Source organism: Echinops telfairi, unplaced genomic scaffold (assembly GCF_000313985.2).
Source record: "Echinops telfairi isolate 266 unplaced genomic scaffold, ASM31398v2 ScPeMD7_7469;HRSCAF=8507_1, whole genome shotgun sequence".
Lineage (NCBI taxonomy): Eukaryota > Metazoa > Chordata > Mammalia > Afrosoricida > Tenrecidae > Echinops > Echinops telfairi.
In genome coordinates, this window is record NW_022111373.1 from 77,327,855 (window position 1) to 77,344,550 (window position 16,696).

General features: G+C 44.3%; 1 pseudogene; it reads right to left on the reverse strand.

The window, feature by feature from the left end:
• LOC101657200 overlaps nt 1-1,676 on the reverse strand; it is a 130,294-nt pseudogene extending 128,618 nt beyond the window's left edge.
• Between the last annotated feature and the right edge of the window lie 15,020 nt (nt 1,677-16,696).

Genomic DNA, 16,696 nt, shown 5'->3' on the forward strand with positions numbered 1-16,696 from the left:
AAAAAAAAAAACTATGAACAAATTCCTATACACACTGGACGAGTCGGCTGCTAAGCAGGACAGGCAGTGTTGGCAAAAACGGGCTGGATAAATGGCCCGCGGGCCGTAGTTTGAGGACCTCTGGTAGAGCATGTGGTTGGTTGTATTCTTCTGTAAATGTACTAGAGCCATGTGTGAGTTTGGAAACTATTCATTCTCAGCACTTATCAAGTGGAGTTATTCTATAATTATAGAAATACACCCTCTCCCCGCCCCTTTGCCGGCAACCAATGTAAGATGAGCTAGTCCAGGTTGTCTTAGACAGCACCGGGCTGCAGGCGGGCACATGTGCACCAAGCAGTCCAGGAAGTTCACCATCGGCTCACAATTCCTCGGCTGCCACTGGCTGACGATGTTCCGACCAACAGGCACCCAGACTTCCCAGAGCAGCCGGTGGAAGGCATCCGCAGAGAGGGGCATCCGCAGAGAGGGCCTGGCCAGCATGGGGCAGGAGCTGGTCGTTCTCTACGAGGCATTTCCGGCCGTGAAATGATCTTGGTGCCAAACGTGCAGTCCTTGAGAGGGTCCCAGTCCTTGAAGTGCTCCTTCATGAGGGGGTGGCTGATGGCCATGGCCTGGTCCCCGTAGCTTGGACATGAGGTACTCCTTGTAGCACTCGTCCAGTGGGAGTGGGTAGGCGCAGCCGGGCTGCAGGCGCTCTGGCACTCCTCCACCAGCTGCCGCACTCCCTGCTTGTGCCGCTGCCCTCTTCTCCAGCTCGTGGGTCAGGTGACACCCAGATCCCGCTTGTCCTGCAGCTGCTGGTCGCTCTGGAGGATCTCCTGCGCTGGCAATTCGATAAGCAAATGCAGGTTGTCCTCTAGCTCTGCCAGCTCGACGCCCGGGACCTTGGCCTCCATGCCAGGGCTGCGGGAGAGGCTGGCTGGGCGCTGGCACCTCATGGGGACACTCTGCTTGCGGTTGATCTGGCTGTAGCTGTAGTGCATTTGACCCGAGACAGCTCCTTCTGCGGGGCCCTGAGCTTCTTGCTAACCTTGCCCTTGGCCTTCAACTCCTGCACGGTCTTGTAGGAGTACTTGGGCTTCTTCTGGCTGCCGCTGGGGTCTTTCCTCCACGGATTCAGCTCCTTCTGGAACTTCTCTTCGGCTTCCTCATCCGAGTCCAGCACGGGGATGTCCTGCAGCGACCACGGCCCCTTTGCCCTTCCTCTGCTGTCTTCAATCGGGTTGAAAATCCCCGGGGCCCTGCCCGGGGCCGTAGCCCATCTTCTGCAGCAGCATCCGGGCGATCCCTTTGTGTGTTTCTCCCAGCTGCCAAAGTTCATGAATGACTTGGTTCCTCCCGTGAAGCCTTTCTGGCTGGACTTAAAATTGCCGCTCGTTTTTAACTTCTTGGGCCTGAAGTCCTTGGGGGAAGATTTCCCTTGATCGCACTGATGAAGCTGAAGGGCGCCAGGAGACCCGGGCTCCTCGGCCTCCCAAACCCGGCCTCTCCTGGTCTCCAGGCTCGCTGGGCCCACCCACCGTAGGTGGCCTCTTCCTTGGCCTGCCAGTGGCGCTGCCAGTTGGGGTTGAACTATTTTGGAGGTCCCAAACGGTGATCTCAAAGTTCTCCCGCTCGGCCTCATCTTCGTCCATGTGGACTTCCCTGTCCGGGGACACGTGGGACAGTGACATCGCCGACCACTATCCAAATTCCTGCAGGCAGGAAACCGCTACCCCAGCTGCATTGGGAAAACTCATCTCCTGGAGACCGGAACCGGAAGTCAAAAAAGACTGGGGCAACGGAAATCAATTTGCTGAATCTCATAAATTGCCGTCTAGTCTAAACGAGACCGGAAGTTTACAAACCCAGACTCCATCACTACCGTTTGGTATCCAGCCTTTTAAGGTCATCTCTCTGCTGGTATCTGTGCATTTAACTAAGAGCATTTTAATAACAGGGGATAATAATTGCTGTCTGCTTATTACTGGCAGGACCCTCACCGCCCCCCGCCCCCCACTGTGCATTTATTTTGCGGGAACACTTGATGGTTGTGAAGTGCAAGGTGACGCTGATAAAGATTTTAATAACTATGTGAGTGATTTTGGTGCACGGGGAATAAAAATTTGTAGTGCTTATGCTTGTATTTTGTGGAGAATTGGGGATCTTAAATTCCTGAAATTGCTGAAAATATGAGAACTGCTGGAGTAGGTGTTTAAAAGGATGACCATAAATCTGTAAAAAATGTTTACGTTTGCAGCAAAATGGCTACAACAAAACCCAAACTATAAAAACTGTACTAAAAAGTTATACTTTTGTTACCGTTTTTTTGGATAAAGATTTTGCCATAGACATAACTGAATTCTTCAGTAGCTCATTCTGGGAAAACGAAGTGTATTCATTCAGATTAACCTAATTTAAGAGAATGTTATTTTAAAAAATTATTATGGTAAATAGGTAACAAAACATTTGCCATTTTGAACCCTCTACTGCCAGTCCGGTGACATTAACTAGAGTCATCATGCGGGGCCACCGTTGCCACCAACTGTCCCTCATTTCACAGTGTCCTCCTGTTCCCCTCTAGCCCACCATGTAGAAAGACCTTCCCTTAAGGATATAGAAGGACCAAATAGGAATAGTTCTATAGATTAATTTTAATTGCAACATGACAAAATTAGGTTACACGAAAGGCAAACAGCCCAGAATATTAAAACACTGTCTATAAAAAAGCAGTGGACTGGCTGTAACAATGGGTTCAAACATAAGAACCATGGTGAGGATGGCACCGGACCAGGCAGTGTTCCTTCTGTTTCACAGAGGGTGGCTATGCGTTGGAGCAGGCTCAGCGGCACCTCATAACAAAGACAACTATATATATATATATATAGTTGTATATATGTATATATATATATACATCCATTAAAATTACCATATATATATATATATATATATATATATACATACACACACATTTTAAAAATTGCCCCTTATATTATGAATAAAAATTACTCCAGCTGGGAAAACGTTGCACATTTGAATAACTTAATTCCAGGACTAATTAGGTTTCAGGGGCCACAAATATGTATTACTAATTCCAGTTAATGTAAATGTCATGCTAATGTAAATGCCTTCCACCCATCTATTAGTTTGCCCACTCTGGTAGCTTGCATATTACTAGAGGTGCTGGAAGCTCCTTCACTGGTATTTCAACTATGTGTAGGTCCCCTGTGGTGGACAGGTTTCTGCAGAGCTTCTAGGCTAGGAACAGATTAGGAAGAAAGGACTGATGAGTTACTTAATTTTTTTTTTTGCCAGTAAAAACCCTATACAGAACAATGTAAAACTGTCCCAATACAGTCTTAAAAGATGAACCACAGGTTTGAAGGCACTCAAGACACACAGTGTCTACAGCAACAGCCAAGCACGCCAACTGTGAAGACCACGCAGAACGGGGCGTTACTTTGTTCAACAGAACAAAGTGCATGGGGTGGCCATGAGGCAGAGCCCGCTGGCTGACAACTAACAACGATAGTGAATATGTCTACAGATGCATGTGACACTAGAACATAAAAGCCCTGGTGACATAGTGGTTAAAGCCCTTGGCTGCCAAACACAAGGTCAGAGGTTTGAACCCACCAGTTGCCTCATGGAAGAAAGATCAAGACTTACAGCTTGGAAAACCCTGTGGGGCAGGGCTTCCCTGCCCTGTAAGGTTGTTAGGAGTTGGAATCAAATGGATGCCAATGGGTTTGCTATTATTAGATCGATACTACAGCAATTATTAGAAAAGAACTATGCTTTAAAAAGTTTCCCCCAGTTAATGGAAAGATTCATGAGTTCAAACACTTTGGAATTCTAAGGGCTCGTTGTAGTCCTCCTTGTGGGAAGTAAATGTGACTCATGCAGCTGAAGGACGTCAAAGGTAAAAGGAGACTTCAAGTTCACAAGTCCACTGCCTTAATTCATTTGAGTCTGCATTCTTTTAACAAATAGGGGCCTACTTCATTTCAGCCTCCGTGTTAGGTGCTGGGATAACACGAGGAGCAAAATCAGACCCATCTTTAGCTTAACAGCTACTCACAAACCACCCTCAGCTTTCTACACATGTGTGTGTGCGCGCGTGCACACGCATGTGCACCACATTAAAGAGTGTATTACATTTGGAAGGCAGTTATTTCGTGGCCGTTGTTGCTATTAAAATTTATCTGTGAAATATGCATGCATGTGGGATAACAGGTTGCAATATTAAGACCTCTTCCTACTGTGGGTTGCAGTCAAAGAGTTTGGAATAAAACCCTGGATCATCTAGCTGATTGTCAGATTATAAATATAATAAAATAATTTGCGTGCCCATCTGGATTCGATCTTTTTTAATGGCAGGAACATGGAAAGAGTGCCATGTATGTAGTGGCATGATTGTGGGTGGAATTTCTGAGATACTTTTTAACACTACTGTGAGTATTGTTATTTTGTGTTCTATAAGTTTAACAAAATGCTACACAGATTCTCCCTCCCACCCCGACTCCCCTTATTGTTTCCCCTGAACTTGTTTTGGTGGAATCTGAGAGATGGTAGGCGGAGTTAATCTGGATACAATGAGCTGCAGTGCACAAGCAGTTGAATCTTCAGCCTCCATTCTCCTTGGTACTGAAGCGAGTTTGGCCATTTGAAGGGGACTCAGCCCAGTTAGAGGTGCCTGGTGATCTGGTCACTTCCTGCTGAGAGTCATACATTTGTAAGGTTCTGCCCCTTCCCTCTCTTCTGGTCCAAACTCCAAACCAAGCTCACTGTCATCGAGTCCATTCTGACCCTTTAGTGACCCTATGACCTAGTGCTTATGCGTAAGGTCTGCAGTTTGAAACCACCAGCGGCTCCTCAGGAGAAAGATGAGGCTTTCCAGTCCCGTAAAAGTCATAGAAACCCGCAGGGCAGTTCTCCCCTGTCCCATAGAGTCTCTATGAATCTGATGATGGTCTTCTGGCAATGACCTTCAAATGAAAGGGCGGGGACGGACAGGCAGTACTCATACAAGGGTCCAGGCAAGTCCTTTGGTTTTGTCTCGGATTGAGATATCTATGTCCCTTTGATCTCTCAGGGTGATTGACTTCAATCCCTTCTGGAATCTGCTCCTGTGTCCACAGGACTTCTCCCTCCCAGCTCCCCACACTCTGCACCCCTGGCTTGGGGGTGGGCCTCTCCATAGACACCTCTCAGTCACCCCTTTTGCTTCACCTGTCTGGGGCCTTGATTGGATGAGCAGTCTCTTAGCCATTTGCTGCCCCAAGATTTCAGGCTCAAGCTCCCGTGCTTGCAGATTCCCTCCTCAGACTGTGTGTGTGTGTGTGTGTGTGTGTGTGTGTGTGTAGATCAGCAGCTCACATTGGTATATTCTCCTCTCATTTTTACAACATTTCAGAAGGATCTTTGGCGTCCGCTGTCCCTCGTGGAGGGACTATGTCTTCAAGTCCAATGTGATTGCTGTTGGTAGGTGCTATCAAGTTGATTTCCAACGCATAGTGACCCCTGTGACTGGTAGAACTGCCCTGTAGGGGTCTCTAGGCTATGTTTATGGGAGCAGGTCTCTGTCTAGGTTTTTCTCCTTGGGGAGCCACTCGGTGGGTTTGAGTCACCATCCTGTTGCGCTGCCAGGATAAAGTTTTATATATCAGTTCCTTCCAAGCCAAGTTTTTGGACTTCAGAAACTAGTTTTTTTTGAAAAGCCTGGCTTTTGCTAATCAAGAAGGGTGTTGGTTTTGAACACTATTATCTCTACTATGAGTTTTAAAGGATTGTCCTTTTGAAACTTGGCTGCTTTCTTTGATCCCGCTGGATCTTGCTCTCCCCTGAGGCCATAAGCCCTGATCTTCAAAAACATCGTTTTAATGGAAGAAAACGAGGGGTGGGGTACAGCGAGAACAAAGTAAATGGGTGGGTTAGAAGAATTTACTAAGAACCAATTCCAAAGTGGTTCAAATGGTTAACAAGCCTGGCTGCTAGTCAAAAGGTTGATGGTTTGAGGCCCCTCAGAGGTACCTGAGAAGTAAGGCCTGACAATCTGCTTCCCAAACATCAGTCATTGGGCAATCCAATGGGGCACAGTTCTACTCAGGCCCAAAGGGCTGATTCCCTTGAGTCAAATCAGCCTGGCTGCATTGATTGTAGCTCCAAGCAAGATGAGATCCTTGACGATTTCAATCATTTCTCCATTTATCAAGTTGTTACCTCTTAACCTAGTTATGAGGCCTTTGGTCTTCATTTCATTGAATCCTAATCCGTACTGAAGGCTGCAATCCTTGAACTTCCTCAGCAAGTGCTTCGAGTTATCCTCACTTCCCACAGCAAGTAAGGTAGGTTTGTCATCCTGGGATTGGAAGAGACCCAGGTTTTCTTTATTCAGAACATGACCTACTTATCAAAACCACTGTGGTCTGCTTGCTTCTTTTGTTTACAACCTTCTTAGCAGGTTGCTTTTTGAGGCCAGTTCTATATCTGACCCACATTTATGACTTAATTTTCCCTGGAAACTATTTTTGTTTCTGCCTTCTATGCCTTCGCAGCCATGTGTCTAAAGTTGCCAAGTGTGAAATCTCACTCATAAAGCCTCTTTCTTGAAAGCAATTCCTGACATCGAGGGGTGGATAGCTTAAATCATTCTTCAAAAACCATGATGGAAAAAGTGTAGCATGAAATGGGAAACGAGCTGTAGGTCACGCACTGCCAGGCCATATCTGTAACCATGGGATTTTGCCGATTCCAATGATATGGCCAGGACCATGTTATGTATCATCAACCTGTTACACACCACGGTATTCTGACTGCTGGGTGTGCCACTCAGAATTCTAGTAATGCCACAGTAAGGAAAACCAAGTAGCAACTAAGCTGGCCCAGGCCTGGCACATAGGAGATTGTTCAAGTCTTGGCTATCAGTTTTAGGTTTTCTACAGTAAGCAGAACTTGTGAGAGGAGGCAGAGCTGCCAGAGGTGGGAGGAGCCTGTGGGGTTTATCCCACCCCCTCCCATCTGAGGGATGGAGCAAGCAAGAGGTACACTTATCTCTCAATATGTAAGGATGGAGATGGGTCTAGGTTCTTGCTCTGTAGAACCGGGAGTTAGCAGCTTGCCTAGCACTGGAGACATTGTATGATGACCACTGGAGAGAACTTGTCTGTCAGCTTTTTATACCATAGTGGTGTGAGTGTTGCTGTGATGTGGAAAATATGCCAGTGGCATTGCAAATCCCAGCAGCATCTCCCATGGTTTCCAGGGAGCTTCCAGACTAAGACAGACACATCAGAAAGGTTTGCTGTTTTGCTCCCTTGCTTTGGCTATGTCATCAGGAGGGATCAAACACTGAAGGACAACATCTTGTTTGGTGAATAGAGGGCCAGTGGGTTCAAGGGAGGCCCTTAGTGCAACAGATGGGCTTAATACTCACAGTAATGAACTCAAACTTAGACTCACTGTATACACACACACATATATAAATATAGGGGCATATTCTGTACATAAAAATGTGTATGTACAAATGCCCACAACTATACCTATTGTGTTAGACAGGGTTCTCTAGAGAAACAAGATCAGGACACTTATGATTATGTATGTACAGTGAACCCTCCTTTATCGCGGTTAATCGGTTCTAGACCCTACCGTGATAAATGAAATTCCGCAAAGTAGGATTCCTTATTTGTAAATCAAATATTTTCGTTGTTAGAGCATAGAGGACATGAAAAAACACCCTTTAGTCACCATTACACTCGTATTACCCAATTTATTAAACGAAAAAGGGAAAATGCAGTAAAACATTTTGGATGTTACAATTATCATTTATTATTTATTATATTATGAAGTACAACGGATGGAGCGAACGGAAGACTCATTCAAGTCGAAATGGCATGCAACCTCCATGATTTTCTTGCCATCTTTGATCATATCCAAAAGTTTTACCTTTTTCTGGATGGTGAGCATCTTCCTCTGGCGCTTATTTTTATTGTCAGAAGGCTTAGAAGAAGCAGCTTGTTTAGGAGCCATCATAGGGCTTAGATAAAATTTCTTAAAAATCGCAATTACAGTACACTGTACAAAAGCAAAAATGCATCTGATACGTAGCTCCGATACGTAGCGATGCAGACAGAAGCATGTACAGTATGAGTCAATCAGTGGCAGTAATGACAGAGCATGCGCTGTTATGCAAAAACCGCGATAGAGTGAAGCCGCGGAAGTTGAAGCGCGAAGTGGCGAGGGTTCACTGTATATATATATATATAACACAAAAGAAATAAACAGCTAATTAGTCTATAGAGGAGTACAAATGGCTCAGTACAATTCACTTCTGTGAGACAGCTAATGCTCTGGCAGTCCTTCAAGTCATGAGGGCTGGTGGGTATAAGTCAAGGAAGCAGACAGCTGAGTCCTCTGTAGAGCAATTCAGGCGATCCAGCCCCAGGCAGCAAGCAGCAAGGCAGGTCACCAACAGTTAGCCAGATGACAGGGTCTGACAGTCCCCAGCTCATACATCGTATACACGACTAGCATGGTGAAGCAGGTCTTGAAAGGACCTCAAACTACAGTGACACAGTCCACAGGTTGGGTGTTCCACAGGTAGTGTAGCTCGCAAGTTGAGGCAGAGAACCAGCTAAGGCAGTTGCACACTGGTTTGATCATCAAAGAGCAAGAGACAAAAAAGGCGAGACTCACCAAGCCATTTATCTCTCTGCTCTTCAATTAATCCCACATGTATTCATGGGCCAGGTTGGCACAATGAACCTACTTATCACACCTATGTACATGTACATGTACTTCCTTATGCCTTCCCACACCTATATAGAATTCTTATCTATGTAACTATTCAAAAATATTTGGTTGTTATTACTATTGTTGCAGAATTGTATGAGGGGGCTTTAACAATTCGTGAAAAAGAAATACCATTATCTTTCAATTCCATGTTTACCACAAACTTTTTTTAAATTTGGAGTTAATACATAAATCCTATCGTTCCATAGTTCAGTCACATCAATCAGTATTGTACAATTGCTACCACAATCAGTTTCCAAACATTCTTTTCCTGGACTCCTTGATATCTGCTCCCATTTACCCTTGTCCTGCTCCTCCACCCCGCATTGTACTCCTTGCTCTAAGAAACCCTTATTCTACTTGATGTCCCTACAGATTCATCAATCCAGGGTTCATATATTGAAAACTAGAATCCACAAACTTTTGGAAACCCCTTTGTATATGTTATAGAATTCACTGTAAAACAAACTATACCCCCATCCCCCAAACAAGCCTAATGTCATTGAGTCAATTCCTTACACAATGGCCCTATACAGAGACTTCATGGGAGCGAACATCCTCATGTTTATCTCATAGAGCAGGTGATGTGTTGAACCATTGACCTTGCAGCCTGATGCCTAACTTACAACATTTACTGTAGTTCTTTATGTTAGCATATCTCCCAATGTCTTCATTTACTTTGTCTACATTGTTCTGACTTGCTCCATATTGTGTATTGCCTTTCTCATCACCAGAAATAACAGGTGTGTATTATCTAGTAAGTGATCCGCCCTCATCCCCCTTCTTGGTAACCATCAAAGAATACTGCTTTATGAAATCGAGACCGTACACACAATACTTGTCCTTTTGTAATTGACTTATTTCACTCAGCATAATGTCCTCCAGACTCGCCCATGGTGTAAGAGGTTTGTGGACTTATCATTATTCTTGTCTCATTCCTCTGGCCAGGAATTCCAGCACAATAACGAACATCCTGGTCTCATTCCTGATCTCAAGAAAAATGTTTTTAAGAGAGATGAGGTCTTAATGCTAGAAGGTTGCTTTTGGATCCAGCCATATCTGAAGTCTTTTGTATCAAGTATCTTGGCCTCATCTAGTTTGAGTTGTCATATGCAATCCAAGAATCACAAATGTCTAACTAAGCAGCTAGGACTGTTTTGGCAGTGGCTAATCCAGACCCTTTGCATAGGCTTACTGACAGGATAAGATGGTATGTTATCAGCACCGCTTCAAAGATTGTATAGAGAGAGATGGGAACGGGTGATTGGTAAGATGCTGAAGTGGACATGAATATCGGAAGGTGTGATGACGATCTGGATGGGTAGATTGAAGGCTGAGTCTCCTATCCCTGCAAGCTCTCAGTTGGATGCTTGCTGATGAGGCAATAATGCCTACTCTGAAGGCGAACATTAATGAAGAAATGTCAGACTCTAGGGTTCTGGGGAGACCGGCAGATCTCCAGAGTCTCCTGCCTAAGCTTTGCTCCTCAATCATGTGTAACTTGAGTGGCTTTAGCCGGAGCCACAGAATGATGAAAGCCTTGGAATGCTCCAGGCAGTGAGGACAGCAGCAGTTCCTTGAATGTGGCTTCCGAAGACGCTCTGGCTACCAAGGGTAGCCTTAAAGCAGTCTTCTGGCAAAGCATGCAGGGCAACTTGAAAAGAGAAAAGAGCACATCATCAGAGCAGTAGAAAATCCTCACTGTGTGGTTTTTGGGTTTGATGTTCAAATTGTATGATAGCTAAAGATTCAGAGAGGGAATTAGCTGGAACTTAGGTTGCCCATAAATGCTATTTATGCAATTAGATGATGAAAAGAGAGTTCTAAACTCTTATTTCCTTTATTTAGCATATTCTTATGTAATTAACCATGACCCTACGCGAGTAGTCTGAGACATTGTTGAAACTATGGGGGACCGAAGGAAAGAAGAAACTATGAAACTGATTGCAGTTAACCTAATGCCTGTACATTGGGATTCTAGTGAGACAGATTCACAGCCCTTGGGGCCCCCTCACATTTCTCTGGGCTGCTAATTTGATCTGATTTCCTCATTTCAGGGTGGGAAATTCAGCATATTATCAGAAGAATATATGTCTAGAGCAATAGGAACGTGGTCAAGTGGAAGCTGAGCGCTCAGCTGACAGCCGGAAAGACGAATCAATGTGCCCCTCCTGAGCCACAGGTTGGATATGATCCAGTTAGGCGAGCCAGCGGAGAGCACACTATTGAGAATGTCGCCTCACTGGATGCCGTGGGAGGAAATGATTTCTTCTGTTGATTCTTTCTGCAAGATCCAAGATGTTGTACTTGTTTACTAAAGCAGTTTTACATGAAAATCTGTAGTTTCATGATCTTATTTCCTGGGTGTCCAAAAAGCCACGTGTGAGTAAGCAGAGCAGGATACCATTCGCTTTGGAGAGGTGAGCTTTTGGCCACGAAACACCGAAAGCCACATTCTCGAGATCACCATTCTGGTCAGGGGGAGGAGGAAGGCCCCTAGCTCCCAAGTGTCCAAGTCAGGGGACTTCTCTAGTTTACTCAGAGTGACACTTCATTTCCAGTTTTGCCACTCTGCTAAGTATATGGGTGGTAAGAGCCAGTAATTCCAGCACCACTGGGTTTCTTCTTGGGATCTGAGTAGGAACTCCATTATATTATCTAGCTCTTGAGGAAGAGATTCCCGAGTAATTGGTAACTCGGTACTATTCTTTTTATTATGCTGAGCTCTGTGAAAGTGGAGATATTCAACTTTTTTTAATGATAGAAAAGGCAATTGCTTATGGTTCAACCTAATGGTTCAGCAAAACTCATTAACAATGTGAGACTTCACCAGTACTTAAACCAGTTTTCCTTGACTTGGTATTAACTGATAATGACTCTATGGGTGTCCGAACAGAACTCTGCTTCACAATCGTCAATGGCTGATTTTTGGAAAGTACCTTGCTAGGCCTTTTTATGAGGCATTTAAGTGTGGACTCGTACTTGTCATGAGCCACCCTTGTTAATACTCCTTTAGAGTATACATAGTCTGTTGGTGTAATGTCCTTTTGAGTGCCTATGACTATTTAAATAGAATTTGTAGGGAAGTCAGAGTAGAGGCATATGGTCAAGTTCAATTTCTAGTATAGTCAAAAGTTTAGAGACCACAGTTTACCAGCGATTACACAGGTCTTGGGGGAGAAAGAACAAAAGTGAATGCTTGAAGGTTAGCGAGTGACTGTTAGAGGAAATGTAAACTTTTCGACTTGTGTGCGGTGTACAACACAATTGTTGTTAGGTGCCATTGAGTTGACTGACTCATAGCTATGTTTGAGCTCATTGTTGTGGACGTTGTGTTGATCCATTTTATTGAGGCTCTCCCTCTCTTTCAATGGTCCTATGCTTTACCAAGTGTGATGTACTGCTCCAGGGATTGGCCCTTCCTGTTGACATGTCCAAAGTTAGCAACATCTGAAGCCTTGCCATCCTTGATTTTAGGGAACATTGTGGCTGTACTTTTTCTAAGAAAGATTTATTTGTTCTTCTGGTAGTTAATGGTGTATTCAATATTTTTTTTATCAATACCATAATTCAAATGCATCAATTCTTCCTGGGTCTCCATTGTCCAGCTTACTTGCATATGAGAAAATACCATGACTTGGTTCTGATGTACTTTATTCATCAATGTGACATTTTCACTTAAAATTAAAAGAAAATAGGCCTTTTGTTATAGATTTTCATCTGCAACAGCTTGACTATATGAAGAAACTCAGCATCAGAATTGGAGGAAGATTCATTAGCAGCCTGCGATATGCAGCCGACACTGTCTTGCTTGCCCAAAGTGAGGAAGGCTTGAAAGAGGTACTGACGGAGGTAAGAGTCTTCAGTGTAAGTGATACTGAGCACGAACAAAACCCTCCCAACTGAGCCCCGGAGCAACACTGTGATAAATGCTTATGAACTGAAGTTGTCTGGATGGCATAAGATATGGAAACAATAACAATTTTAATTGATCAAGGGTTCATGAGGGTGGGAAGGTGGGGGAGGGAAGAAAAGAATGAGGAGCTGATACTAAGGGCTCCAGAAGAAAGAAACTATTTTGAAAAGGATGATGGCAACATATGTACAGCTGTGTGTGACACAATGGATGGATGAATTGTGATAAGAGTGGTAAGAGCCCCCAGTAAAACGATTAAAAAAAAAGAAATTGAAGTTGTCAAAAATTTCATTCTACCTGGATCAACAATCAACAAGCATGGAACTAGCAGCCAAGAAACCGAACAAGGTATTGCATTGGGCAAGTCTACACAATATGGCGAATGTAACCCATGTCACCTAAAAATGATGCAGTTGGCAAATTTTATGTTATGTATTATACAACTTTTAAAATAAGTTAAATTAAAAAATAAAAACTAAAACTACCTGGAATTGAGAACCACTGCCATAGATTTAGTGGAAAGAAAAGTAATATATCATCTTAGTAATTGTAGTAGTTAGATTTTACATCAACTTGAATTTGTATGAATGTATAGGGGTGGAATCCAACCTGTCATCAGGTCACAGCCTGATGATGCCGCCTTAGGGGTGTGGTCTTTTTATAAGAGAGAGACTGGGAACTACTCCTGTCTCTCTCCGCCTTCATCTTTCAGCTTGCTGGAACTCTGTGCTTGCTTCCAGGGTGTAGAGAAGTTGGTGCCCTGTCACATTTCCATTGACCTTGGATTCACACGACTCTGCGCTCACTGACTAGTGATCTTCTTGCACCCCACTTCCCCTTTCTGTATCATTGGCCTGTGGCTATGTGAATCTGGAGAGGGCCCTGGTGAGCATCGGACCCATGGACTTCAGTTGCACTAGACTGGGATGCCTTCTGATAGAAGATTACTTCTGGATATGAAGCTCTTTCTTATTACATAAACGAGTGTCATTTGTTTTGCTTCTCTAGACAACCCAGCCTAAAACCAACTACAAAGTGACTCTTCAGAAAATGATTAGCAGACTCTGCTTCCAACTTGCTATTGTTGGGTGCCACCAAATTGGTTCTGATCCTGCGTACGTACAGTAGAATGAAATGTTGCCCAGCCCTGGGCCATCCTCACAATTGTTGTAATGTTTGAGTCTGTTGTTTCAGCCACTCTGTCAACCAGTCTCCTTGACACTGTTGCTCTCTCTTTCCCTGCCCTTTTACTTATCAAGAATGATGTCCTTTTCCAAGCACTGGTCTCTCCTGGCAACATGTCCAAAGCACATGAGATGACGTCTCATCGCTCTTCATTCTAAGGAGCATTCTGGCTTTACTTCCAAACTAGATTTGCTCGTTTTTTCTGGTAGTCCATGGTACTTTCAGTATTCTTCACCAACACCGTAACGCAAATGCATTGATTTTTCTTTGGTCTTCCTTATTCAATGTCCAAATTTTACATGCATGGTTGATGATTGAAAATGTCAACAATTAGTTGGCCCTGTGCTAGAAGGAAGAGCACTTGTATTGAAATCTGAATACGTGGTCTCAAATCTTGGCTCTATCAACTTCTTGTTTTGTAACTTTAGGCAAGTGATTGAGCTTCTTCCAACCTTTGTAGTTTGATACATTTGAATCATGGAATTGGAAAAAAAAATAGTGACTGCATCATGGACTGCAAGAAGAACAAACAAATCCGTCTTGGAGGTGGACCAGCCAGAATGCTTTATTGAAGTGAGGATGAGGGGGCCTGGGTAGCTTAGTGGTTATCCATTGGATTGCGATCTGAAAGGTCAGCAGTTCAAAACCGCCAGCCGCTATGCGGGAGAAAGGTGGGACTTTCTACTCCCTGAAAGTTAATCAGAAACACAAGCTCACTGTCATTGAGTCAGTGCTGACTCACAGCGGCTGTTGCAGCCCAACGTGCAACCAGGACTACCCTGCCCTATGGGGTCGCTGAGTCAGCATGCCCTCCATGACGGTCTCTTAATGAGTTAGGACTTAGTGAGTCAGCATGCCCTCCATGACGGTCTCTTAATGAGTTAGGATTTAGGGAGAGGATGTGTTCTACACCAATACGCAAACTTGCCAAGATACACTTGGATAAAAACAAGTTTGTGTGAAGTGAGGATGGCAAGATTCATCACCTGCACTTTGGATTGGTGTTAGGAGGGACCGGTTTCTGGAAAAAGACATCATGCTTGACCAAGTGGAGGGCCAGCAAAAAGAGGAAGACCCCCTCAACAAGAGGGATCAGCAGAGGAGCCACAGCCATGTGATCAGACGCGACACCATTGTGAGAAGCATTGTGCAGACCGGGCAGTGTTTCGACTCCACAGCTCCCAACAACAATAACAACAGTAAGCTTTGGAAAACACTTGTAGAATTGATACTTCTCTACCGCACAGGGTTATTGTGAGTACTAAACACTGGAGGAGAATTTCTTCCCCAAACTGTTCACCTGAAAGTCGATGTCTTGAACCTGGAAGTCAAAACCAGACACTAAGTGTATTTGAAACCTTTGGAGTGTGAGCAACAAGTATATGGGAGTCCATGGTCAGCTTTTCCCCCTCATTTTGTATAAAACCATCACAAGAGCTGACCCGAAAGGACTGTCGCTAACACATGGAAGTCTGCACATCTAAAGCACTTCTTCATTCATTCAGTTCCATTTGCAGAGAGAGCGAGCCATTTCCACGGTAGCCAGTTATCACAAATGATAATGTGAACTGTAAGGAAATTCATGCGAAGCGCCAACATTGATTTTATTTCCTGGGTTGGGTTCGATGAATTGTGTGCATTTCATTGCATTAAAGTTAGTTTCAGTGTGTAGTATAATCATTTCCTGTGTTTGCTGATGAGATGTTTAACCATGCAACCTTTTTTCCAAGATGGGAAAAAAAGATTTTCCAGCTGCCTTGTGTTTCTGGAAATGGAATCAACCCTAACCACTGGCACCGAATCCTCAGGAGTCTGGACGCTAGTGGAGAGAGGGGGCGGGGGAGGGGAACTGCACTACTTTGAATTCACTCTTGCCACAGGGCGGATATTATGACGTAGTACTTCTGTGCTTTGAATAGTTGCGCTTGTGGGGGAAGGTGCCCCACACCAGTCCTCAGTGTCAAACAACAGCCAGGGCCTTTCTCTTGGATGGGCGGGGGCAGTTCGTCTCCAAGTGTAGCCAGCGTTTGATGACCTGCTTGTGTGGATAACCCACTCTATGGATTATTCACAGTGATGTGGAAGTCATGCCTGGATCTTTGCCTCCCAACTCTCTTGCCACCCATTCTGATTCTCTGTCTTTTCCACTCAGACTGTGTGTGCTGGGGAAAACAGTTTTATGTCGCCGTGCTCACCCCTATTCAAGGCCTGTATGTGCCATGCTTTTTTATTACATCAAGTCACCATGCAACGCTGCAACGTCAGCGGGATCATCGTTTTGGCCAGAGGAGAGAACAGGGACGCGGAGAGGTGAAGACACTTGCCGAAGGTCACACAGCGAGTAGAACACCATCTAACATTAGACAAAGGAAACAAGAGGATGAATTTCACAGCGGAGCACAATGACTTAAGCACTATTTTTGATGATTGAATCATAGAAATTTCTTAAAAAAATTTTTTTCAAATCATTTTATTGGGGGCTCGTACAACTCTTGTCAAAATCCATATATACATCCATTGTGTCGAGCACTTTTGTACATTTGTTTCGCTCATCATTCTCAAAACATTTGCTTTCTACTTGAGACCTTGGTATCAGCCCCTCATTTTTCCCTTCCCTCCACGCTCCTTGCCTAGAACATTGATGATTTATAAATTATTATTATTTTGTCATATCTTACACCATCCGACATCTCCCTTCACCCACTTCTCCGCTGTCCGTCTCCCAGAGAGGAGGTTATCTGTAGATCCTTGTCATCTGTTTCCCCTTTCTCTCTCACCTTCCCTCCACCCTCCCAGTATTGCCACTCTCACCACTGGTCCTGA